Here is a 25,563-nt window from a genome sequence, read left to right on the forward strand (position 1 = left end):
TTTCTAAATCTCTTCTTGATTATTATTATTTTGTTTCACTTTTAAAATCCTTTTTATACATTTATTTCAATAATAAACATATCCTTTACTTTTAATATGTATATGAGTGTAATACTTTAATATGTTTTGCATGTCTTTTATTCTAGCTCTAACACTTTACTTCCAGTCTCCAGTCATGCTAATATTTAAGCTGACTTTATGCGTTTATCTCCTTTGCAGGGGTTATAGTTATGCACCAGCTTTAGTGCAATATTCAAAACCAACAGAGCATTTCATTTTTTCACTTTTATGTACCTTTAAAGTGATTGTAAACTGGAGCATAGTCGCTCAAGTCATAGGAAAGAATTAAAAGATGAATGAGACTTTCATTCATGAAATGAGTAGGATATACTTATCGTCTGATGTTTCACTTTAAGCACCTTTTTCACGTTCTTCGTGAAGACCTGAGTGCGGAAGTAGGCGGCTGCTTGTGCCATTCTTGTGAAAGATCCTCACACTAATTTGTGCATATCCAGATCTTAGTGTGTTTCATAAGAATAAATCCAGCTCCGAAAAGAGACGAATGGCACAAGCAGCCGCCTACTTCCGCATTTGGATCCTCCCAAAGGATCCCAATGCCCCTATCTACTTATAAACCCCTCTTCTCTCCTGCTTGGAGAACACTACTGTTTACTTGCCATTATTTTATGTATTGCGAATATATTGCTCTTATTCCTTTTGTTCCATTCTTGTGAACTGCAATGGTCTTCTGACAACTCATATGGATCTCTCCATTGCCTTATTTTATATATCTCTCTGTCTTTATTTTTGTTTTTCTCTTTCGTATGTGTGATAAAAAAAATGTAGACTATGTGATTTAATCTTTATCTACAGCAGCTTTAGATCAATGGTTACTAAAGCTTGTGTTAATTGCACAGCCACTTGTGTCGTCTATTATACTGAATGTTCCACATGCTGTACGCAATATGTTCGTAGAACCACCAGGGAGACGGGTACAAAAATAAAAAAACATCTTTCTTCCATAGCAAGTGACCACCCCTTGTCCGCACTATTTAAACATTTTTTTGAATGTCATTATAAACGGATATACATTTAGAATGTCAGCTATTGAACTAGCTCGTAGACAACCTTGAGGGGGCAATTTAAATTTAAACTGTGGTGTAGGTAAGAAAAAGTGTGCATTTTCAAATTGCATAAATAAATACCAGCTAGATTTTATTCTGAACATGATTTTATTCATTATTGGTGTGATACGTTTTTGTGCTATTAGGGTCGTCAATTTCCCCTTCTTCTTCTTTTAAAAGACTGTTCCCTGTTCCGGGCTCTCAGCTTGAGCTGTGGGGGACCGTTCCTAAGGTGGATGGGGCAATTTCTACATTTGCGAAGCGGAAGACTATTCCCCTTGAGGATAGTTTGTCGTTTAAAGAGCCCATGGATAAAAAGCTGGAAAACATGTTGAGAAAGATGTTTAAGCACATGGGGTTTGTTTTTCAGCCAGTAGTGGCGATCGCTTGAGCTGCAACATATTGGTGTGAATCCCTGTGTAAAATGGTCGAGGGGGAGACTTCCATAGACTAGATACAGGAGAAGATTAAGGTGCTGAAGGTCAGCAATTCTCTCATCTGTGATGCCAATATGCAAATTATTCGCCTGAATGCTAAGTTGTCAGTTTTTTCTTTTTTAGCGCGCAGGGCTCTCTGGCTAAAATCTTGGTCTGCGGATATGACCTCTAAAGCGAGTCCCTGCCTTTTCAAGGAAAGATCCTGTTCGGTACAGGATTGGATTCGATTATATCCACGGTTACGGGAGGCAAGGGAGCTTTCCTACCGCAGTATAAGAAGGCTAAGCCTAGGGGATCTACTTTTCGTCCCTTTCGTGCGGACAAGGCCCAGCACCAGCAACCCTCCGCAAAAGCGGACCAGTCTAAGAGATCTTGGAAGCCGGCTCAATCTTGGAATAAGTCCAAGCAGAGCAAGAAGCCCGCCGAGACCAAATTGGCATGAAGGGGCGGCCCCCTGACCGGTCTCCATATCGCGTAATGGGCAGATTATCTCTATGCATTGTTGCAGGATGTTCAAGACCCTTGGGTGCTAGAAGTTGTTTCCCAGGGTTACAAGATAGGGCTCAGATCCAATCCGCCCGAGGGCAGATTCCTCCTGTCAAACCTGTCTACAAGACCGGAGAAGAGGGAGGCCTTTCTAGAGTGTGTGAGATCTCTCGCCTCTCTCGGGGTTATCGTACCAGTACCCCTAGCCGAAAGGGGTCTATGGTACTATTCCAACCTTTTTGTGGTTCCAAAGAAGGAGGGCACGTTCCGCCCGATTCTGGACCTAAAGTGTTTAAACAAGTTTCTGAGTGTTCTGTCGTTCCAAATGGAAACGATCAGATCTATTCTGCCCCTAGTTCAAGAGGGACAGTTCATGACGACTATAGACTTGAAGGACGCTTATCTTCATGTGCCTATCTACAGGGACCACTTCAGGTTCCTAAGATTTGCATTTCTGGACCAACACTTCCAATTTGTGGCCCTTCCTTTTGGTCTGGCGACGGCCCAAGAGTCTTCACGAAGGTTCTGGGGGCGCTGCTTGCAGTGGCCAGATCCAGGGGTGTTGCGTGGCGTCTTACCTGGACGACATCCTGGTTCAGGCGCCGTTGCTCAGCCTTGCAGTGGATCATTCGAGGGCTGCTCTTCTGCTCCAATCTCATGGTTGGAAGATCAACTGAGGAAATAGTTCCCTGGTTCCCAGCAAAAAGGTGGAGTTCCTGGGCACGATAATAGATTCTGTCCATGAAGATGTTTCTCACAGATCAGCGGCGCAGGAAGCTTGCGTCCACCTGTCTTGCCCTTCAGTCCTTCTCATTGAGGTGGCTCAATGTATGGAGGTGATAGGTCTCATGGTGTCAAGCATAGAGGTCATCCCATTCGCCAGATTCCACCTCAGACCTCTTCAATTGTGCATGTTGAGACAGTGGAACGGTGATCATTCAGATCTATCACAGCTGATATCCCTGGATGCTCGGACTCGGAATTCCCTATCTTGGTGGATTTGGCTGGAGCAACTGTCCATGGGGACATCCTTCTTGAGACTGTCCTGGGAGATTGTGACCACGGACGCCAATCTGTCAGGATGGAGAGCTGTTTGGGGTGCCAGGATAGCACAAGGAAAGTGGTCCAGGGAGGAGTCTCTCCTTCTTCCGATCAAAATCCTACAACTACGAGCAACCTACAATGCTCTGAAGGCTTGGCCCTCTCTGGGGCCGGTCGGTTTGATCAGATTCCAGACCAACATTACCTTGGTGACTTACATCAACCATCAGGGGGGTACGAGGAGCTCCCTCGCGATGCGGAGTCACACGACTGCTCGCTCTCAGCGATTCACATTCCGGTGTGGAAGCCCCCCCGACAGTCCTTCCATCCTGGGGAATGGTCTCTTCTCCTCTAAGTGTTTGCAGATATTTGCCATAGATGGGGAACGTCTGAGATAGATCTCATGGCGTCAAGACTTAATTGCAAACTACCTCGATACGGATCGAGGTCCAGGGATCCCCAGGCAGAGCTGATAGATGCCTTAGTGGTTCCTTGGGGATTCAGCCTAACTTACATTTTTCCTCCGTTACCACTTCTACCTCGCGTAATGGCACGCATCAAACAGGAGCGGGCCTCGGCCATTCTGAATGCTCCTTCGTGGCCGCGGAGGACGTGGTTTGCGGATCTGGTGGGGATGTCATCCTCTCCGCCGTGGAGATTACCCTGTCGCAGGGATCTGCTGTCACAGGGCCCCTTTCAATATTGAAATCTAGATTCTCTGAGGCTGACCGCATGGAGATTGAACGCCTAGTCTTGGCCAAGAGAGGCTTTTCTGAAGGTGTGATTGATACGCTAATTCAGGCAAGAAAGCCAGTCACTCATCGCATCTACTATAAGGTGTGGAGGACTTCCTTGTCCTGGTGTGAGAAGCATGGATATCCTTGGCATAAGGTGAAGGTATCCAGGATTCTGTCCTTTCTCAAAGACAGTTTGGAGAAGGGTCTTGCCACTAGTTCCTTAAAGGGGCAGGTGTCTGCATTATCAGTCTTGTTTCATAGGAGGCTCGCTGAGCTCCCTGACATCCAATCTTTTGTTCAGGCTCTGTCTATAATCAGACCTGTCTTTAGGCAGTCTGCTCCGCATTGGAGCTTAAATTTAGTCCTTAAGGTTTTGCAGAGTGTTCCGTTTGAACCTATGCATTCCATAGACATTAAGATTTTGTCCTAGAAGGTTCTCTTCCTCTTGGCTATTGCATCGACACGCAGAGTATCTGAGCTAGCTGCCTTGCAATGTGACCCTCCTTATCTGGTGTTTCATGCGGATAAGGCTGTACTGCGTACTGGGTTGGGGTTCTTCCCCAAGGTGGTGTCTAACCATAACATCAATCAGTAAATCGTTGTTCCTTCTTTGTGTCCTAACCCTTCTTCTTCTAAGGAGGATTTCAGACAGTCTACATCTCTTTTTGTGGTGTATTCTGGGAAGCGCAAGGGGCAAAGGGCCTCTGCTACTTCTTTATCTTTTTGGTTGAGTAGTATGATTCGCTTGGCTTATGAGACAGCGGGACATAAGCCTCCTCAGAGGATTACGGCTTATTCAACTAGAGCTGTGGCTTCGTCTTGGGCCTTCAAGAATGGCACACTTTTACAAAGTTTTACAAGTTTTTACGTTTTTGCTTCTGCGGAAGCTGTTTTTGGGAGAAAGGTTTTGCAGGCTGTGGTGCCCTCTGATTAGGGTCCGCCTTTTTACCCTCCCGGTTTCATTCAGTGTCCTCTAGAGCTTGGGTATATGTTCCCAACAGTAATGAATGAAGCCGTGGACTCTCCTCCCCTTTAGATGGAAAACATAGATTATGCTTACCTGATCATTTCATTTCCATCGAGGGGAGGAGAGTCCACGGCTCCCGCCCGTATCTCCGATGGGCGGACCTAAATTTATTAATCTTCTGGCACCATTTATACCCTGATATTTCTCCTACTGTTCATGGTTCCCTTGGCAGAATGACTGGGGGATGAGGGAAGTGGGGGAGGTATTTAAGCCTTTGGCTGGAGTGTCTCTGCCTCCTCCTGGTGGCCAGGTTCTTAATTCCCAACAGTAATGAATGAAGCCGTGGACTCTCCTCCCCTCGATGGAAATGAAATTATCAGTAAACAATAATTTGTTTTTAATAAGTTAACCAAGTCATGCTGCATGGAGATTTTTTTTTTTTAATTGTAGTTTTTTAGCCCTGGGTTTAAAGGGACGTGAAACCCAAACATTTTCTTTCATGATTTAGGTAGATCATGCAATTTTAAACAAATTTCCAGTTGACTGCTATTAAAATTTGCTTCATTCTCTTAGTATCATTTGTTAAAGGAGCAACTATGCACTACTGGTTGCTAACTGAACACCACGGGGTGAGCCAAAAGCAATAGGCATATATATGCAGCCACCAATCAGCAGCTAGCACCCAGGGGCTTTGCTGCTCCTGAGCTTGCCTAGATAAACCCTTTATCAAAGGATAACAAGAAAAGGAAGCAAATTAAATAATAGAAGTAAATTGGAAACTTGTTTAAAATTGTATACTCTGTCTGAATCGTGAATGTTTAATTATGACTTTACTGTTCGTTTTAAAGATAGAGACTAAACTAAAGCTGTAACTTGATTGATGATAAATTAGGTGCTTCAAATCTCTTGTGGGGTTTCTGTTCTTATCTCTAAAGAATGGTCCAAACCAGATTAGAGGTTTTATCCATCATCCATCTTCAAGCAGTATTGTTATTACCTTTTTTATATTTTACAAATTTTATAGGTAAAGTAAAAATATATTTTCTCTCACTTTCATAGTGTTGTATAATATTCTTATAATTTAAGCCCAAATTCTTCAAGAAAAACCTTAAAGCCAAGTTCAGAAATGACTGATGATCAATTTGTTCCTTTGAATATCTAGGGGTAGGTTGAGACTGTTTCCATAAATGTGACTTTCATAATAATTATAAATCCCTGGGAAATATCTCATTGTTTTTATGTACTTTAAAAGGCTTCTGTTTCAAAGTGTGTTTCTTTCCAAAGGCGGGGAGAGTCCACAACTTCATTCATTACTGTTGGAAATATCAACACCTGGCCACCAGGAGAAGGCAAAGACACCCCAGCCAAAGGTTATAAATATCCCTCCCACTTCCCCTATCCCCCCCAGTCATTCTTTGCCTTTCGACACTATAGGAGGATGGCAGAGAAGTGTTAGAAGAAAATTGTAGTCCGTTAATGGGAATGTTTTTCATTCCTTTTGTTCAGACAATACTCAGCTAACTAAGTCCTCCTCCAAACCTGAACAGCCCAAGATAACTTGGAAGCCCAACCAGTCATGGAACAAATCCAAACGGGCCAAGAAAACTACAGATAAACAAATCTGCATAAAGGGCCAGCCCCCGATTCAGGTTTTGCCATTCTGGTGCATAGGGCGCTATGGCTTAAGTCCTGGTCAGCAGACGTTACTTCGAAGTCTAAGCTTCTTAACATCCCCTTCAAGGGACAGACCCTATTCTGGCCTGGTCTGAAGGAGATCATTTCTGATATTACTGGAGGAAAAAGTCACGCCCTTCCTCAAGACAGGTCCAATAAGTTAAGGACCAAACAGAATAATTTTCGTTCCTTTCAAAACTTCAAGAGTGGCACAGCTTCAGCTTCCTCTAATGCAAAACAAGAGGAAAATTTCGCCTAGTCCAAACCAGTCTGGAGACCTAACCAGGCTTGGAACAAGGGGAAGCAGGCCAAAAAAACCTGCTGCTGCCTCTAAGACAGCATGAAGGAGTAGCCCCCGATCCGGGACCGGATCTAGTAGGGGGCAGACTTTCTCTCTTCGATCAGGCTTGAGCAAGAGACGTCCAGGATCCCTGGGCACTAGAGATTGTTTCCCAGGGATATCTTCTGGAATTCAAAGGTTCATCTCCAAAGGGGAGATTTCACTTCTCACAACTATCTGCAAACCAGATAAAAAGAGAGGCATTCTTACGTTGCGTTCAAGACCTACTGGTTATGGGAGTGATCCGCCCAGTTCCAAGGGAGGAACAGGGGCAGGGTTTCTATTCAAACCTTTTTATAGTTCCCAAAAAAGAGGGAACGTTCAGACCAATCTTGGATCTCAAGATCCTAAACAAATTTCTCAGGGTCCCATCTTTCAAGATGGAGACAATCCGAACCATCCTCCCTATGATCCAGGAGAGTCAATATATGACTACCGTGGACTTAAAGGATGCTTATCTCCACATTCCGATTCACAGAGATCATCATCAGTTCCTCAGGTTCGCCTTCCTAGACAGGCATTACCAGTTTGTGGCTCTTCCCTTCGGATTGGCCACGGCGCCAAGAATCTTTACGAAGGTTCTAGGGTCTCTACTGGCGGTTCTAAGGCCGCGGGGCATAGCGGTGGCTCCTTACTTAGACGACATCCTGATCCAGGCGTCGACTTTTCAAATCGCCAAGTCCTATACGGACATTGTTCTGGCCTTTCTGAGGTCTCACGGGTGGAAGGTGAACAGAAAAAAGAGTTCACTCTCCCCTCTCACAAGAGTCTCCTTCCTAGGAACTCTGATAGATTCAGTAGAAATGAAAATCTTTCTGACAGAGGTCAGGATATCAAAGCTTTTATCTTCTTGCCGTGCTCTTCATTCCACTTCTCGGCCGTCAGTGGCTCAGTGTATGGAAATGATCGGCCTGATGGTAGCAGCAATGGACATAGTTCCGTTTGCCCGCCTACATCTCGGACCACTGCAACTTTGCATGCTCAATCAGTGGGATGGGGACTACACAGATTTGTCTCCTCTGTTAAATCTGGATCAAGAGACCAGGGATTCTCTTCTCTGGTGGTTATCTCGGGTCCATCTGTCCAGGGGAATGAGTTTCCGCAGGCCAGAGTGGACTATAGTGATGACAGATGTCAGCCTTCTGGGCTGGGGCTCAGTCTGGAACTCCCTGAAGGCTCAGGGTTCGTGGACTCAGGAGGAAGCCCTCCTTCCGATAAACATTCTGGAACTCAGAGCGATATTCAATGCTCTTCAGGCTTGGCCTCAGCTAGCTGCGGTCAGATTCATCAGATTTCAGTCGGACAATATCACGACTGTAGCCTATATCAACCATCAGGGGGGAACAAGGAGTCCCCTGGCAATGATGGAGGTTTCCAAGATAATTCTTTGGGCAGAGGTTCACTCTTGCCATCTCTCAGCTATCCATATCCCAGGAGTAGAGAACTGGGAGGCAGACTTTTCATCCGGGGGAGTGGGAGCTCCATCCGGAGGTATTTGCCCAGCTGATTCATAGTTGATGGGACAAACCAGAATTGGATCTGATGGCGTCTCGTCAGAAAGCCAAGCTTCCTCGTTACGGGTCCAGGTCAAGGGATCCCCAGGCAACGTTGATAGATGCTCTAGCAGTGCCCTGGTTTTTCAGCCTGGCTTATGTGTTTCCACCATTTCCTCTCCTCCCTCGTCTGATTGCCAAGATCAAGCAGGAGAGAGCTTCAGTGATTTTGATAGCACCTGCGTGGCCACGCAGGACTTGGTATGCAGATCTGGTGGACATGTCATCCTTTCCACCATGGACTCTGCCGCTGAGGCAGGACCTTCTACTCCAAGGTCCATTCAAACATCCAAATCTAATTTCTCTGAGTCTGACTGCTTGGAGATTGAACGCTTGATTTTATCAAAACGTGGTTTCTAACAAGTCGGTCATTGATACCTTGATTCAGGCTCGAAAACCTGTCACCAGGAAAATCTATAAGATATGGTGTAAATATCTTCATTGGTGTGAATCCAAGGGTTACTCGTGGAGTAAGGTCAGTATTCCTAGGATATTATCTTTTCTCCAAGAAGGATTGGAAAAGGGATTAACGGCTAGTTCCTTAAAGGGACAGATTTCTGCTCTGTCTATTCTTTTGCACAAGCGTCTGGCTGATGTTCCAGACGTTCAGGCGTTTTGTTAGGCTTTGGTTAGAATCAGGCCTGTGTTTAAACCTGTTGCTCCGCCATGGAGTTTAAATTTAGTTCTTAAAGTTCTTCAAGGGGTTCCGTTTGAACCTTTGCATTCCATAGATATCAAGCTTTTATCTGGGAAAGTTCTGTTCCTAGTAGCTATCTCTTCGGCTCGAAGAGTTTCAGAGTTATCTGCCTTACAGTGTGATTCCCCTTATCTGATCTTCCATGCAGATAAGGTAGTTTTGCGTACCAAACCTGGGTTTCTTCCTAAGGTGGTATCTAATAAGAATATCAATCAAGACATTGTTGTTCCGTCTCTGTGTCCTAATCCTTCTTCAAAGAAGGAACGTCTGTTACACAATCTTGACGTGGTTCGTGCTTTAAAGTTTTATTTGCAAGCTACTAAGGATTTTCATCAAACATCTGCATTGTTTGTTGTCTATTCTGGAAAGAGGAGAGGCCAAAAGGCTTCGGCAACTTCTCTTTCTTTTTTGGCTGAGAAGCATAATCCGTTTAGCTTATGAGACTGCTGGCCAGCAGCCTCCTGAAAGAATTACAGCTCATTCTACTAGAGAGGTAGCTTCCACATGGGCTTTTAAACATGAGGCCTCTGTTGAACAGATTTGTAAGGCGGCGACTTGGTCTTCGCTTCATACTTTTTCTAAATTCTACAAATTTGATACTTTTGCTTCCTCGGAGGCTGTTTTTGGGAGAAAGGTCTTACAGGCAGTGGTGCCTTCCGTTTAAGTTCCTGCCTTATCCCTCCCTTCATCCGTGTCCTAAAGCTTTGGTATTGGTATCCTACAAGTAATGGATGAACCCGTGGACTGGATACACCTTACAAGAGAAAACAAAATTTATGCTTACCTGATAAATTTCTTTCTCTTGTGGTGTATCTAGTCCACGGCCCGCCCTGTCACTTTAAGGCAGGTGTTTTTATTTTTAAAACTACAGTCACCACTGCACCCTATAGTTTCTCCTTTTTCTTACTTGTCTTTGGTCGAATGACTGGAGGTGGGGGTTAGGGGAGGAGCTATATAGACAGCTCTGCTGTGGGTGTCCTCTTGCAACTTCCTGTTGGGAAGGAGAATATCCCACAAGTAATGGATGAACCTGTGGACTGGATACACCACAAGAGAAAGAAATTTATCAGGTAAGCATAAATTTTGTTTTTTTCTTACCTGGGGTATAGTCTTTTCTTCAAATTGACTGCTTTTTCATTAATTTTTGCGGGCAAAATTGGGCTCACAAGGTCGCAAAATGATGATATTTATTGCGTCATTCTTGGCCCGAGAATTTCTTTGCCGCGAAGGTACGTTCGGTGACGCAAATTCGTAATTTCCGGCGTCTTAGTTGACGCCAGGTTTCCTTGCACAAGGTTGCGTCTGCCATGACGCAAGTTGCGTCAATTCCGGATGTTGTTAGCGCCAAAAGATTTCATTTTGTTTTGCGCCTCATACTTGGCGCCATATAATTTTATTATTTAAACCCCACTTCCTATATGCCTCTTGCCTTTTTTTATGCTCAGAGGGCTATGCTGTTTGTATTTTTTTTCCCATTCCTGAAATTGCCATATAAGGAAATTGATAATTTTGCTTTATATGTTGTTTTTTTCTCTTACATTTGCAAGATGTCTCAATCTGATCCTGTCTCAGAAACCACTGTTGGAACCCTGCTGCCTGATAACAGTTCTACCAAAGCTAAGTGTATCTGTTGTAAGTTAGCGGAGAATATATCTCCAGCTGTAGTATGTTACAGTTGTCATGATAAGCTTTTACATGCAGAGAATGTAGCCATCAGTACTAGTACAATGCCTGTTGTTCCTTCAACATCTAATGTACATGATATCCATGTGAATATAAAAGATTTTATTGCTGATGCGATTCAGAAGGCTTTGTCTGCTATTCCGCCTTCTAATAAACGTAAAAGGTCTTTTAAAACTTCTCATAAAGTTGATGAAATTTCAAATGACCGAGAACATACTGAATTATCCTCTTCTGATGAGGATCGATCTGGTTCAGAAGATCCTACCTCAGATATTGACACTGACAAATCTATTTATCTCTTTAAGATGGAGTATATTCATTCCTTGTTAAAAGAGGTGTTGATTACTTTGGATATTGAGGAAACTAGTCCTCTTGATACTAAAACTAGTAAACGTTTAAATTCTGTTTATAAACCTCCTGTGGTTACTCCAGAGGTTTTTTCCAGTTCCTGATATGATTTCAAAGCAATGGAATAGGCCTGGTACTTCTTTTATTCCTTCTTCTAGGTTTAAAAAGTTGTATCCTTTACCAGCAGTTAGATTGGAGTTTTGGGAAAAAATCCCCAAAGTTGATGAGGCTATTTCTACTCTTGCCAAACGTATTACTATTCCTGTGGAAGATAGTACTTCTTTTAAGGACCCTTTAGATAGGAAACTTGAAACTTATCTAAGGAAAGCTTATTTATTTTCTGGCTACATTCTTAGGTCTTCAAAGCAAAGTGTGGAAAACAGCACCAACAGATATGTGGCTTGTGGGGCACGGAACCCAGGATCTGCCTTATCCTGCAAATACTTCAAGTAGCAAAAAAGATTTGTTCCAGCCACCAATAGTTAAAAAACCTTTATTTCTTCATATAGGGTCTTTTGACAAACATACAACGTTTCAGACCTGCTATAGGTCCTTAGTCATGTATATATACATGACTAAGGACCTATAGCAGGTCTGAAACGTTGTATGTTTGTCAAAAGACCCTATATGAAGAAATAAAGGTTTTTTAACTATTGGTGGCTGGAACAAATCTTTTTTGTTACATTCTTAGGTCTGCTATATCCATGGCTGATGTTGCAGCTGCATCAGCTTTTTGGTTGGAAAGCTTAGCGCAACAGGAAACAGATCCTGATTTGTTTAGCATTGTTCGCTTGCTTCAACATGCTAATAATTTTATCTGTGATGCCATTTTTGATACCATCAATATTGATGTTAAATCTATGTCTTTAGCTAGAAGAGCTTTGTGGCTCAAATATTGGAATGCTGACATGGTATCCAAGTCTAGATTACTATCTCTTTCTTTCCAAGGTAACAATTCATTTGGTTCTCAGTTGGATTCAATAATTTCAACTGTCACTTGGGGGGAAGGGAGTTTTTTTACCTCAGGATAAAAGATCTAAGGGTAAATCTGAAACTTCTAATCGTTTTCATTCTTTTCGACAGAATAAGGAACAGAAAGCCAATCCTTCCCCCAAAGAATCTGGTTCCAATTGGAAACCTTCTTCAAGTTGGAATAAATCCAAGCCTTTTAAGAAACCAAAGCCAGCCCCCAAGACCGCATGAAGGTGTGGCCCTCATTCCAGCTCAGCTGGTGGGGGGCAGATTAAAAATTTTCTAAAACATTAGGGCAGATTCTGTCCAAAATCAATGGATTCAGAGTATTGTCTCTCAAGGGTATCAAATAGGTTTCAGAGTAAGATCTCCTGTGAGAAGATTTCTTCTCTTACACGTTCCAGCAAATCCAGTGAAAGCTCAGGCTTTTCTGAAGTGTGTTTCATATCTAGAGCTTTCAAGAGTAATCATACCAGTTCCGTTTCAGGAACAAGGTCTGGGGTTTTATTCAGATCTATTCATTGTCCCAAAAAAAGAAAATTCATTCAGGCCAGTTCTGGATCTGAAAATTTTGAATCGTTTTGTAAGAGTGACAACTTTTAAAATGGTGTCTAAGGACTATTCTGCCTTTTGTTCAGCAAGGTCATTATATGTCCACGATAGACTTACAGGATGAATAGCTTCAGATTCATCCAGACCACTATCAGTGTTAGGGGTAGTATGAACCTGACGGCAGCCATCTTGTTCCCCGCAGCCATTTTGTAATGATTATACTTTTATTATAATGGTTCATTCTGTAGTGAGAAATATATGCTTGCTATTGTATTTTCCTTAGCCGGTTAGCCTTGTAGAAAGTCCCTGGCCGCACGCCCAGAAGAATGTTCTATCAATAAGATGGTCCAGCGACCTTGTTGTCTCCGCAGATGGTAGTTTGTTATGACCATGTAATTATTGTTATGAGAAACTCATGTTCCAGTTTTTCCTTGTAAATTGCTCTGTATAACTGTGTAAGATGACGCGGTCCTAACGTGTCATCCCCTTAACCCTGTATGTTACTATAAGAAAGGCTTGCACTGTGCAATAAACAGAATTGGCTTTCGATCATAATGCTGCGTGGTCTGAGTCATTCTAAGGGGCCCTTATCAGGTAATCTACATATGCCTCAGGTGGTACACTAGGCCCCAGGCTTTGGCCTGCACTGACACTTACCCCCTGAAGGGGACACCTAACAATCAGTTTCTGAGATTCTCTTTTCTAGACAAGCATTGCCAATTTGTCGCTCTTCCATTTGGCCTAGCGACAGCTCCAAGAATTTTTTCAAAGGTTCTCGGTGCCCTACTCTCTATAATCAGAGAACAGGGTATTGCAGCGTTTCCTTATTTGGACGATATCTTGGTACTAGCTAAGTCATTACGTTCTGCCGAATCTCACACAAATCAACTGGTGTTGTTTCTTTAAAGACATGGTTGGAGGATCATTTTACCAAAAAGTTCCTTGATTCCTCACACAAGGGTCACCTTTTTAGGTTTCCAGATAGATTGTGTCCATAAAATTGGTTTCAGCTTGTCGAAACCTTCAGTCTCAATCATTCCCTTCAGTGGCTATGTGCATTGAAGTTTTAGGTCTCATGACTGCAGCATTGGACGCGATCCCCTTTGCTCATTTTCATATGAGACCTCTTCAGCTTTGTATGCGGACTCAATGGTGCAGGGATTATACAATTAATATCCTTTAAATCCCAATGTTCGACTCTCTCTGACTTGGTGGTCCGTATCAAGCCTGTCGTTAAATCAGTCTCTCCTCCTTGGAGTCTTAATTTGGTTTTGAAGGCTTTAAAGGCTCCTCCTTTTTGGCCAATGCATTCTTTGGATATTAAACTACTTTCTTGGAAAGTGTTGCTCCTTTTGGCTATCTCTTCTGCTAGAAGAGTTTTCAAATTATCTGCTCTTTCTTGTGAGTCTCCTTTTCTGATTTTCCATCAGGATAAGGCAGTTTTGCGGACTTCATTTACATTTTTACCTAAAGTTGTGAATTCTAACAACATTAATAGGGAATTTGTTGTTCCCTCTTTGTGTCCTAATCCTAATCAACTTGGTCTTCTTTGCATACATTTACTAAATGCTACCATTTTGATGTATTTGCCTCTTCGGAAGCAGTTTTTTGGTAGAAAGGTTCTTCAGGCAGCTGTTTTAGTTTGATTCCTCTGCTTATGTTTTAAGTTTTTTCGTTTCAATTATGAGAAAAACTTATTTTTTTGGATGTGGATTTAATTTTTTCAGCAGAACATGGCTGTTATAATTTTTCGCTCCCTCTCTAGTGACTCTTCTGTGGAGTACCACATATTGGGTATTACTATCCCATACGTCACTAGTTTATGGACTTTTGCCAATTACATGAAAGAAAACATAATTTATGTAAGAACTTACCTGATAAATTTAATTTCTTTCATATTGGCAAGAGTCCATGAGGCCCACCCTTTTTGATGGTGGTTATGTTTTTTGTATAAAGCACAATTATATTTCCAGTTCCTTTTTTTATGCTTTTTACTCCTTTTTCTATTACCCCACTACCTGGCTATTTGTTAAACTGAATTGTGGGTGTGGTGAGGGGTGTATTTATAGGCATTTTGAAGTTTGGGAAACTTTTCCCCTCCTGCTATGATTGTATATCCCATATGTTACTAGCTCATGGACTCTTGCCAATATGAAAGAAATGAATTTATCAGGTAAGTTCTTACATAAATTATGTTTTCTGAGGTCCGCATTCCTGCACCAACATTTCCAGTTCATAGCCTTGCCATTTGGCTTAGCTACTGCTCCTAGAATTTTCACAAAGGTTTTGGGTGCTCTCCTAGCTGTGGCCAGGTCTCCGTACCTGTGCGATATCTTGGTTCAAGCTCCATCTTTTCCTTCAGCATTATATCAGACGGAGTCTCTTCTGTGTCTTCTCAGAACTCACGGATGGAAGATAAATATAGAAAAAAGTTCCCAGTACCAGGGTTGTTTTTCTCGGAACTATCATAGACTCATTATCCATGAAGATCTTTTTGACAGGTCAGAGACACTCAAAGCTATTGGCAGCATGTCTTACCCTTCAGACCACTCTAAGCCCTTTGGTGGCTTAGTGCATGAAGGCAATTGCTCTGATGGTGTCCTCCATGGACATTTATTCCTTTTGCTCGCTTCCATCTCAAACCTCTACAACTATGCATGTTGAGGCAGTGGAACGGAGATCACCTAAACCTGTCTCAACAAATTTTTCTGGATAATCTTACGAGGACTCTCTCTCTTGGTGGCTCTGTCAATAGCACCTTGCTTTAGGCACATGCTTCTTGAGACCATCCTGGGAGATCCGGACTACGGATGCTAGCCTCTCAGGCTAGGGAGCAGTCTGGAGTCCCAAAAGGGCTCATGGGACATGGTCCGAGAAGAATCAGCTCTTCCGATCAATATTTTGGAGCTTCGGGCGATTTACAATGCTCTAACGGCATGGCCCCTACTCTGTGTTGCTTACATTAACCACCAGGGAGGAACAAGATGTTCCCTGGAAATGATAGAAGTGTCTTAAATTCTTCAATGGGTAGAATCTCGCAACTGTTTTCTGTCCACTATTCACATCCTGGGGGTGGACAACTGAGAAGCGGACATCCTCAGCAGACAATCTTTTCTCCCGGGGGGAATGGGCTCTCCATCCCGAGGTGTTCTCAGAGATAACTCTCAGATTGGGGGTCCCGGAGATAGACCTCCATTTCTTCTCGTCTCAATACCAGGCTACTCACAAACGGGTCGAGATCGAGGGACCCTCGAGCGGAATTGGTAGACTCCTTAGCAGCTTCATGGAGGTTCAATCTCCTTCCTCGAGTAGTGGCTCGTATCAAGCAGGAGCAGGCTCCGGTGCTACTAATAGCGCATTCATGGCCACAAAGGATTTGGTTTGCGGATCTAATAAGAATGTCTTCCTCCCCTCCGTGGAGGTTACCTTGTTGTGTGGATCTTCTGACTCAGGGTCCTTTCCTACATCAAAATTTTGATTCTCTGAGACTGACTGCGTGGAAATTGAACGTTTAGTCTTATCACAGAGAGGTTTTTTCGGATAGTGTGATAGACACCTTAATCCAGGCTCGCAAGCTGGTTACTCATCATATTTACAACAAGGTATGGCATACTTACCTTCAGTGGTGTGAGGCAAGTAAGCCATCCATGGCACAAGGGGAAGGTTAAACAAATTTTAGCCTTTCCCCAAGATGGTTTGGAAAAGGGTTTATCCGCCAGTTCTTTGAAGGGTCAGATCTCGGCCCTTTCGGTTTTACTGCACAAGAGATTAGCGGATCTTCCAGACGTGCAGTCTTTGTACAGGCTCTGGCTAAAATCAGGCCTGTGTTTAAACCGGTTGCTCCTCCTTGGAGCCTCAACCTTGTTCTTCGTGTTTTGCAGCAGGCTCCGTTTGAGCCTATGCATTCTGTTGATCTTAAGCTTCTATCCTGGAAGGTTTTGTTTTTGTTGGCTATCGCTTCAGCTCACAGAGTCTCTGAGATTTCTGCTTTACAGTGTGATTCGCCTTCCCTTATTTTCCATGCTGATAAGGCGGTTTTACGTACTAAGTTAGTTTTCCTACCTAAGGAAGTCTCGAATCGTAACATCAATCAGGAATTTGTTGTTCCTTCACTTTGTCCTAGTCCTTCTTCTTAGAAGGAACGTTTGCTCCACAATCTGGACGCTGTACGTGCCTTAAAATTCTATCTTCAGGCTCTCCCTGCCTTTGGAAAGAAAACAAAATTTATATAAAGAAAATTGGATCCGCCTATCACCTACAAGTGCTAAAGTGATAATTTAGCTATCCGCTGAAATCGCCAAAATACTAAGTGCAAGAAATGAATATTATATATGTGTGCAAGGTAACAGGTAAATAGCTTGCAAAATATCTTTCTGGTAGTGATACTGTGTTAGAGATAAATCTCTATGTGACACAGACAATAAATATCAAGTGTATAAAAAAGAATAACATAAAAAGAAAGTATATGCAATAAGCACTTTTAGTCGCACAGCTGACTGTCCCTCGCCTTCTCTGGAACTCCCCGCGGCCAGCTGTAGTCACTATTTCGGCTGTTTGGGTGTCCACCCACAGGAAAGTTACAAGTCAGCAAGTTATCTGGGGCTGCCAGTACCGTGTCCCCACAGTGAAATAAGAGTGATAGTGTGGTATTGTGATAAATAAATCCGTGTAAAGTCTCCGTATCTTAAAGGACTTTATTAAAACCAAGTAAAAAACACTAAAATTACGACGTTTCACGGTCTTACACCGACCGTTTCATCAGGTAGATCGGTGTAAGACCGAATGTTCGAAGACGGTGTCTGAAGATATTTAATCCTTTTATGGGTACTTTTCCCTGCAAATAGAAATAAGGATGACTCCTCTGTAGTTAAAATCCAAATTTATTAATCATACAGGATCACACAAAAGACCACGTTTCAAAGTCAATACCCCTTAGTCATGTGATAAAAAAAACACTCATAACACACCTGTTTAAATAGGCTGAGCATGTAATTAACCCATTGTAGACTTAGCAAGTGGAATAAATCACAACAGTATAGTTTTACTGACCTCTACTACTCAACATTGGGAATACAGTTCTGTAGGATGCCCCAGTGTTTACGTATGATGCGTGTAATATGTTGACTCTATCTACAAAAGCTAGAGACAAAAACCATTCTCTTATACCTTTTACGAGGAGATTTAGGTTTAAACAACCAGTAGAGGTCTGAAATTATAGCTCAGGAATGGGATAAGCCAAGGGTTCCTTTTTCCCCTTCCCCTGTTTTTAAAAAAGATGTTTCCTGTTGCTGACTCTATTTGTGACTCAAGGCGCACTGTGCCTAAAGTAGAAGGAGCTATTTCTACTCTTGCTAAGGATCCAATGGATAAAAAGCTAGAGGCTTGCTTAAAAAATATGTACATCCATCAAGAATTACAGTGGCAACCTGCAGGGAATATTGCCACGGTTGTGGGAGCAGCATCTTATTGGTGCGATGCCTTGTCTGATCTCATTTCAGAGGAAACTACGGTAGAGGATATCCAAGATAGCATCAAAGCTCTTAAACTGGCCAATACCTTTATCTGTGAAGCCAACATGCAGATAATTAGACTGGGAGCTAAGATGTCTAGTTTCACTGTGCTAGTTCGCAGAGCTCTGTGGTTAAAATCTTGGTTGGCTGATGTTTCTTCAAAGGCCAATCTTTTGGCTTTACCTTATAAGGGAAAGACTCTGTTTGGATATGGTCTGGCGTAGATCATTTCAGAGATTACGGGGGGAAAGGGATCTTTCCTACCTCTGGACAAAAAGAATAGACTTAGAGGTCATCAGACTTCTAATTTCTCCAACATTGGTGTGTCCGGTCCACGGCGTCATCCATAACTTGTGGGAATATTCTCCTCCCCAACAGGAAATGGCAAAGAGCACAGCAAAAGCTGTCCATATAGTCCCTCCCAGGCTCCGCCCCTCCAGTCATTCTCTTTGCTGCTCTGAACAAGTAGCATCTCCACAGAGATGGTGAAGAGTATGTGGTGTTTAGTTGTAGATTTTATTCTACTATCAAGAGTTTGTTATTTTAAAATAGTGCTGGTATGTACTATTTACTCTGAAACAGAAAAAGATGAAGAGTTCTGTTTGTGAGAGGAGTATGATTTTAGCAGCAGTAACTAAAATCGATTGCTGTTCCCACACAGGACTGTTGAGATGAGATAACTTCAGTTGGGGGGAGCAGTTGGCAGACTTTTCTGCTTAAGGTATGACTAGCCATATTTCTAACAAGACTGTGTAATGCTGGAAGGCTGTCATTTTTCCCCTCATGGGGATCGGTAAGCCATTTTCTTAGTCTCAAACAGAATAAAGGGCTTAATATGGGCTATAAAACTGGTAGACACTTTTATGGGCTAGATCGATTGCTTTATTTAGGCATTTTATACAGTTTGATGTTGAAATGCACACTTTATAACTTTGGGGAACGTTTTTTTACGTCAGGCACTGGTTTAGACACCTTCCCAGTCAGGAAGGGCCTTTCTCTGTAGTAGGCAGAGCCTCATTTTCGCGCCATTACTGCACAGTTACTTTTGAGAGAAGTACATGCAGCTGCATGTGTGTGGGTCTGGAATTAGTTGAAAAGGTTCCTAGAAGGCTTCATTTGGTATCGTATACTCCCCTGGGTTTGGTGAAGTCGCAGCAAAGGCTGGGGCTGGGACTGTAAGGGGGTTAAAACTGTAAAAGGCTCCGGTTTCCACATTTTAAGGGTTAACAGCCTGAATTTGGGGTGCAATGCTTTTAATGCTTTAAGACACTGTGGTGAAAATTTGGTTAAAATTGAACAATTCCTTCATAGTTTTTCACATATTCAGTAATAAAGTGTGTCCTGTTTAAAATTTAAAGAGACAGTAACGGTTTTGTTTTAAAACGGTTTTTGTACTTTATTAACAAGTTTAAGCCTGTTTAACATGTCTGTGCCTTCAGATAGACTATGTTCTGTATGTATGGAAGCCAATGTGTCTCCCCCTTCAAATATGTGTGATAATTGTGCCATAGCATCCAAACAAAGTAAGGACAGTACTGCCACAGATTGTAAAGTTGCCCAAGATGATTCATCAGATGAAGGGAGTAGACATAGTTCTACATCATCTCCTTCTGTGTCTACACCAGTTTTGCCCACGCAGGAGACCCCTAGTACTTCTAGCGCGCCAATGCTTGTTACTATGCAACAATTGACGGCAGTAATGGATAACTCCATAGCAAATATTTTATCCAAAATGCCTGCATTTCAGAGAAAGCGCGATTGCTCTGTTTTAAACACTGTAGAGCAGGAGGGCGCTGATGATAATTGCTCTGTCATACCCTCACACCAATCTGAAGTGGCTATGAGGGAGGTTTTGTCAGATGGGGAAATTTCTGATTCAGGAAGAATTTCTCAGCAGGCAGAACCTGATGTTGTGACATTTAAATTTAAATTAGAGCATCTCCGCGCACTGCTTAAGGAGGTGCTATCTACTCTGGATGATTGTGACAACCTGGTCATCCCAGAAAAATTGTGCTAGATGGACAAGTTCCTAGAGGTCCCGGTGCACCCCGACGCTTTTCCAATACCCAAGCGGGTGGCGGACATAGTGAATAAGGAGTGGGAGAATCCTTTTGTCCCTCCTCCTATATTTAAGAAATGATTTCCTATGGTCGACCCCAGAAAGGACTTATGGCAAACAGTCCCTAAGGTCGAGGGGGCAGTTTCTACACTAGCCAAACGCACGACCATTCCTATTGAGGACAATTGTGCTTTCAAAGATCCTATGGATAAAAAATTGGAGGGTTTGCTTAAAAAGATTTTTGTACAGCAAGGTTACCTCCTTCAACCTATTTCGTGTATTATTCCTGTCACTACAGCAGCGTGGTTCTGGTTCGAAGAACTAGAAAAGTCGCTCAGTAGAGAGCTTAGATTAGCTAACTTAAGTGCGTGAATTCTGTCCATAACCTCCTCAGGTTATGGACAGAATTCACGCACTTAAGTTAGCTAATTCCTTTATTTTAGATGCCGCTTTGCAGTTAGCTAGATTAGCGGCGAAAAATTCAGGGTTTGCAATTGTGGCGCGCAGAGCACTCTGGCTAAAGTCTTGGTCAGCGGATGTATCTTCCAAGACAAAATTGCTTAATATCCCTTTCAAAGGTAAGACCCTCTTTGGGCCAGAATTGAAAGAGATTATTTCAGACATCACTGGGGGTAAGGGCCATGCCCTCCCACAAGATAGGCCTTTCAAGGCTAAGAATAAGTCCAATTTTCGTTCCTTTCGCAATTTCAGGAACGGACCGGCCTCCAACTCTGCAGCCTCTAGACAAGAGGGTAATGCTTCCCAGACCAAACCAGCTTGGAAACCGATGCAAGGCTGGAACAAGGGTAAACAGGCCAAGAAACCTGCTGCTGCTACCAAAACAGCATGAAGGGGTAGCCCCCGATCCGGGACCGGATCTAGTAGGGGGCAGACTCTCTCTCTTTGCTCAGGCTTGGGCAAGAGATGTTCAGGATCCCTGGGCACTAGAAATAGTCTCTCAGGGTTATCTTCTAGAATTCAAGGAACTACCCCCAAGGGGAAGGTTCCACATCTCTCGTTTATCTTCAAACCAAATAAAGAGACAGGCATTCTTACATTGTGTAGAGGACCTGTTAAAAATGGGAGTGATACACCCAGTTCCAACTGTGGAACAAGGACTGGGGTTTTACTCAAATCTGTTTGTAGTTCCCAAAAAAGAGGGAACCTTCAGACCAATTCTGGATTTAAAGATTCTAAACAAATTTCTCAGAGTGCCATCGTTCAAAATGGAAACTATTCGAACGATTTTACCTACAATCCAGGAGGGTCAATTTATGACTACCGTGGATCTAAAGGATGCGTATCTACATATTCCTATCCACAAAGATCATCATCAGTTCCTAAGGTTCGCCTTTCTGGACAAACATTACCAGTTTGTGGCTCTCCCATTCGGGCTAGCCACTGCTCCAAGGATTTTCACAAAGGTACTCGGGTCTCTTCTAGCGGTTCTAAGACCAAGGGGCATTGCAGTGGCACCTTACTTGGACGACATTCTAATACAAGCGTCGTCTCTTTCAAAGGCAAAGGCTCACACAGACATTGTTCTGGCCTTTCTCAGATCTCACGGGTGGAAGGTGAACATAGAAAAAAGTTCCCTGTCTCCGTCGACAAGAGTTCCTTTCTTGGGGACAATAATAGATTCTTTAGAAATGAAGATTTTCCTGACAGATGTCAGAAAGTCAAAGCTTCTAAACGCTTGTCAAGTTCTTCACTCTGTTCTACGGCCTTCCATAGCTCAGTGCATGGAAGTAGTAGGGTTGATGGTTGCAGCAATGGACATAGTTCCTTTTGCGCGAATTCATCTAAGACCATTACAACTGTGCATGCTCAAACAGTGGAATGGGGACTATACAGACTTGTCTCCAGTGATTCAAGTAGATCAGAAGACCAGAGACTCACTCCGTTGGTGGCTGACCCAGGATCACCTGTCCCAGGGAATGAGCTTCCGCAGACCAGAGTGGGTCATCGTCACGACCGACGCCAGTCTATTAGGCTGGGGCGCGGTCTGGGATTCCCTGAAAGCTCAGGGTCTATGGTCTCGGGAAGAGTCTCTTCTCCCGATAAACATTCTGGAACTGAGAGCGATATTCAATACTCTCAGGGCTTGGCCTCAACTAGCAAAGGCCAGATTCATAAGATTCCAATCAGACTACACGACGACTGTTGCTTACATCAATCATCAGGGGGGGAACAAGGAGTTCCCTGGCAATCAAAGAGGTGACCAAAATCATCAAATTGGCGGAGGATCACTCCTGCCACCTATCTGCGATCCACATCCCAGGAGTGAAAAACTGGGAGGCGGATTATCTGAGTCGTCAGACCTTCCATCCGGGGGAGTGGGAACTCCACCCGGAGGTATTTGCCCAATTGACCCAATTATGGGGCATTCCAGACATGGATCTGATGGCGTCTCGTCAGAACTTCAAGGTTCCTTGCTACGGGTCCAGATCCAGGGATCCCAAGGCGACTCTAGTGGATGCATTAGTGGCACCTTGGACCTTCAACCTAGCTTATGCGTTTCCACCGTTCCCTCTCATTCCCAGGCTGGTAGCCAGGATCAAACAGGAGAAGGCCTCGGTGATTTTGATAGCTCCTGCGTGGCCACGCAGGACTTGGTATGCAGACCTGGTGAATATGTCATCAGCTCCACCATGGAAGCTACCTTTGAGACAGGATCTTCTAGTACAAGGTCCATTCGAACATCCAAATCTAGTTTCTCTCCAGCTGACGGCTTGGAAATTGAACGCTTGATGTTATCTAAGTGTGGGTTTTCGGATTCTGTGATAGATACTCTGGTACAAGCCAGAAAACCTGTGACTAGAAAGATTTACCATAAAATATGGAAAAGATATATCTGTTGGTGTGAATCCAAGGGATTTTCATGGAGTAAGATTAAAATTCCTAGGATCCTTTCCTTTCTCCAAGAAGGTTTGGATAAGGGATTGTCAGCGAGTTCTCTAAAAGGACAGATTTCTGCTTTATCTGTCTTGTTACACAAACGACTGGCAGCTGTGCCAGATGTTCAAGCTTTTGTTCAGGCTTTGGTCAGGATCAAGCCTGTTTACAGATCTTTGACTCCTCCCTGGAGTCTGAATTTAGTTCTTTCAGTTCTTCAAGGGGTTCTGTTTGAACCCTTACACTCCATAGATATCAAGCTGTTATCTTGGAAAGTTCTGTTTTTGGTTGCTATTTCTTCTGCGAGAAGAGTTTCTGAATTATCTGCTCTGCAGTGTAATCCGCCCTATCTGGTGTTTCATTCAGATAAGGTTGTTTTGCGTACTAAACCTGGTTTCCTTCCAAAAGTTGTTTCCAACAAGAATATTAACCAGGAAATAGTTGTACCTTCTTTGTGCCCGAATCCAGTTTCAAACAAGGAACGTTTGTTACACAATTTAGATGTAGTCTGTGCTTTAAAGTTCTATTTAGAAGCAACAAAGGATTTCAGACAAACGTCTTCTCTGTTTGTCGTTTATTCTGGCAAGAGGAGAGGTCAAAAAGCTACTGCTACCTCTCTTTCCTTTTGGCTGAAAAGCATCATCCAATTGGCTTACGAGACTGCCGGACGGCAGCCTCCTGAACGAATCACAGCTCACTCTACTAGGGCTGTGGCTTCCTCATGGGCCTTCAAGAACGAGGCTTCTGTTGATCAGATATGTAAGGCAGCGACTTGGTCTTCTCTGCACACTTTTGCCAAATTCTACAAATTTCGGAGGCTATTTTTGGGAGAAAGGTTTTGCAAGCCGTGGTGCCTTCTGTTTAGGTAACCTGATTGGCTCCCTCCCTTCATCCGTGTCTTAAAGCTTTGGTATTGGTTCCCACAAGTTATGGATGACGCCGTGGACCGGACACACCAATGTTGGAGAAAACAGAATTTATGCTTACCTGATAAATTACTTTCTCCAACGGTGTGTCCGGTCCACGGCCCGCCCTGGTTTTTTAATCAGGTTTGATAAATTTCTTTCTTTAACTACAGTCACCACGGCACCCTATAGTTTCTCCTTTTTTTCTCCTGTCCGTCGGTCGAATGACTGGGGGGGCGGAGCCTGGGAGGGACTATATGGACAGCTTTTGCTGTGCTCTTTGCCATTTCCTGTTGGGGAGGAGAATATTCCCACAAGTTATGGATGACGCCGTGGACCGGACACACCGTTGGAGAAAGTAATTTATCAGGTAAGCATAAATTCTGTTTTTCGTTCCTTTCGTAACTTTAAGGGACAGAAATCCTCCTCTTCCAAACCTGATCGATCCAGGTCCACTTGGAAATCCAGCCAGCCCTGGAACAAAGGAAAACAAAACAAACAGCCTGCCGCCGACTCTAAATAAGCATGAAGGGTCCGCCCCCAATCCAAGTTTGGATCAGGTGGGGGGGCATGCTTTCTCTTTTTCGACAGGCTTGGATCAGATCCATGGGCTGTGGACATAGTATCCAAGTGTTACAGAATAGGATTCAAGTCTTGCCCTCCAAGGGGCAGATTTCTCCTGTCACGATTATCCTCAAACCAGGTAAAGAAGGAGGCCTTCTTAAATTGCGTAAAGGGCCTATCCTCTCTGGGAGTTATTGTACCAGTCCCTCTAAAGGAACAAGGTCTAGGATTCTATTAAAATCTATTTGTGGTTCCCAAAAAGGAGGGAACTTTTCATCCCATCCTAGATCTCAAGTGTCTCAACAAATTCTTCAGGGTTCCGTCCTTCAAGATGGAAACTATTCGCTCCATTCTTTCATTGGTCCAGGAAGGTCAGTTCATGACGACCATAATAGACCTGAAGAATGGGTACTTACATGTTCCTATTCACAGGTACCATCACCAGTTTCTCAGGTTTGCCTTTCTGGACAAGCATTTCCAGTTTATTGCCCTTCTGTTTGGTCTTGTCACAGCTTCCAGAATATTCATAAAGGTCCTGGGAGTCCTATTGGCAGTGATCAGATCCCAGGGAATTTCAGTGGCGCCTTATCTAGACGACATCCTGGTTCAGGTGTCATCCTTTCAACTATCAAAATTTCATACAGAGATGTTGTCTCTTCTACGTTCCCACAGGTGTAAAGTGAATCTGGAAAAGAGTTCTCTAGTTCCGTCTACAAGACTGTGTTTCCTAGGAACAATCATAGATTCCTTATCCATGAAGATTTTCCTGACAGATGTCAGAAAATCCAAACTAATTGCTGCTTGCCTTTCTCTCCAGCCTGCCTTTCATCCAACAGTGGTTAAATGCATGGATGTGATTAGTCTGATGGTGGCTTCCGTGGATATCATTCCTTATGCTCGTTTCCATTTCCGACCGCTGCAGCTTTGCATGCTCCGTCAATGGAACGGAGACCATTCAGATTTATCTCAGAAAATAAATCTGGACTCCCTAACAAGAGACTCTCTCGTGGTGGATTTCA

General features: G+C 43.3%; 1 protein-coding gene across 3 annotated transcripts in view; it reads left to right on the plus strand.

Annotated features, from left to right (window-relative positions):
- Nucleotides 1-25,563, plus strand: part of CCM2 (CCM2 scaffold protein) — a 154,175-nt gene that overhangs the window by 116,710 nt on the left and 11,902 nt on the right. The gene's annotated exons all lie outside the window — the stretch shown is intronic.

The sequence above is a fragment of the Bombina bombina genome, chromosome 5, assembly GCF_027579735.1.
Source record: "Bombina bombina isolate aBomBom1 chromosome 5, aBomBom1.pri, whole genome shotgun sequence".
NCBI lineage: Eukaryota > Metazoa > Chordata > Amphibia > Anura > Bombinatoridae > Bombina > Bombina bombina.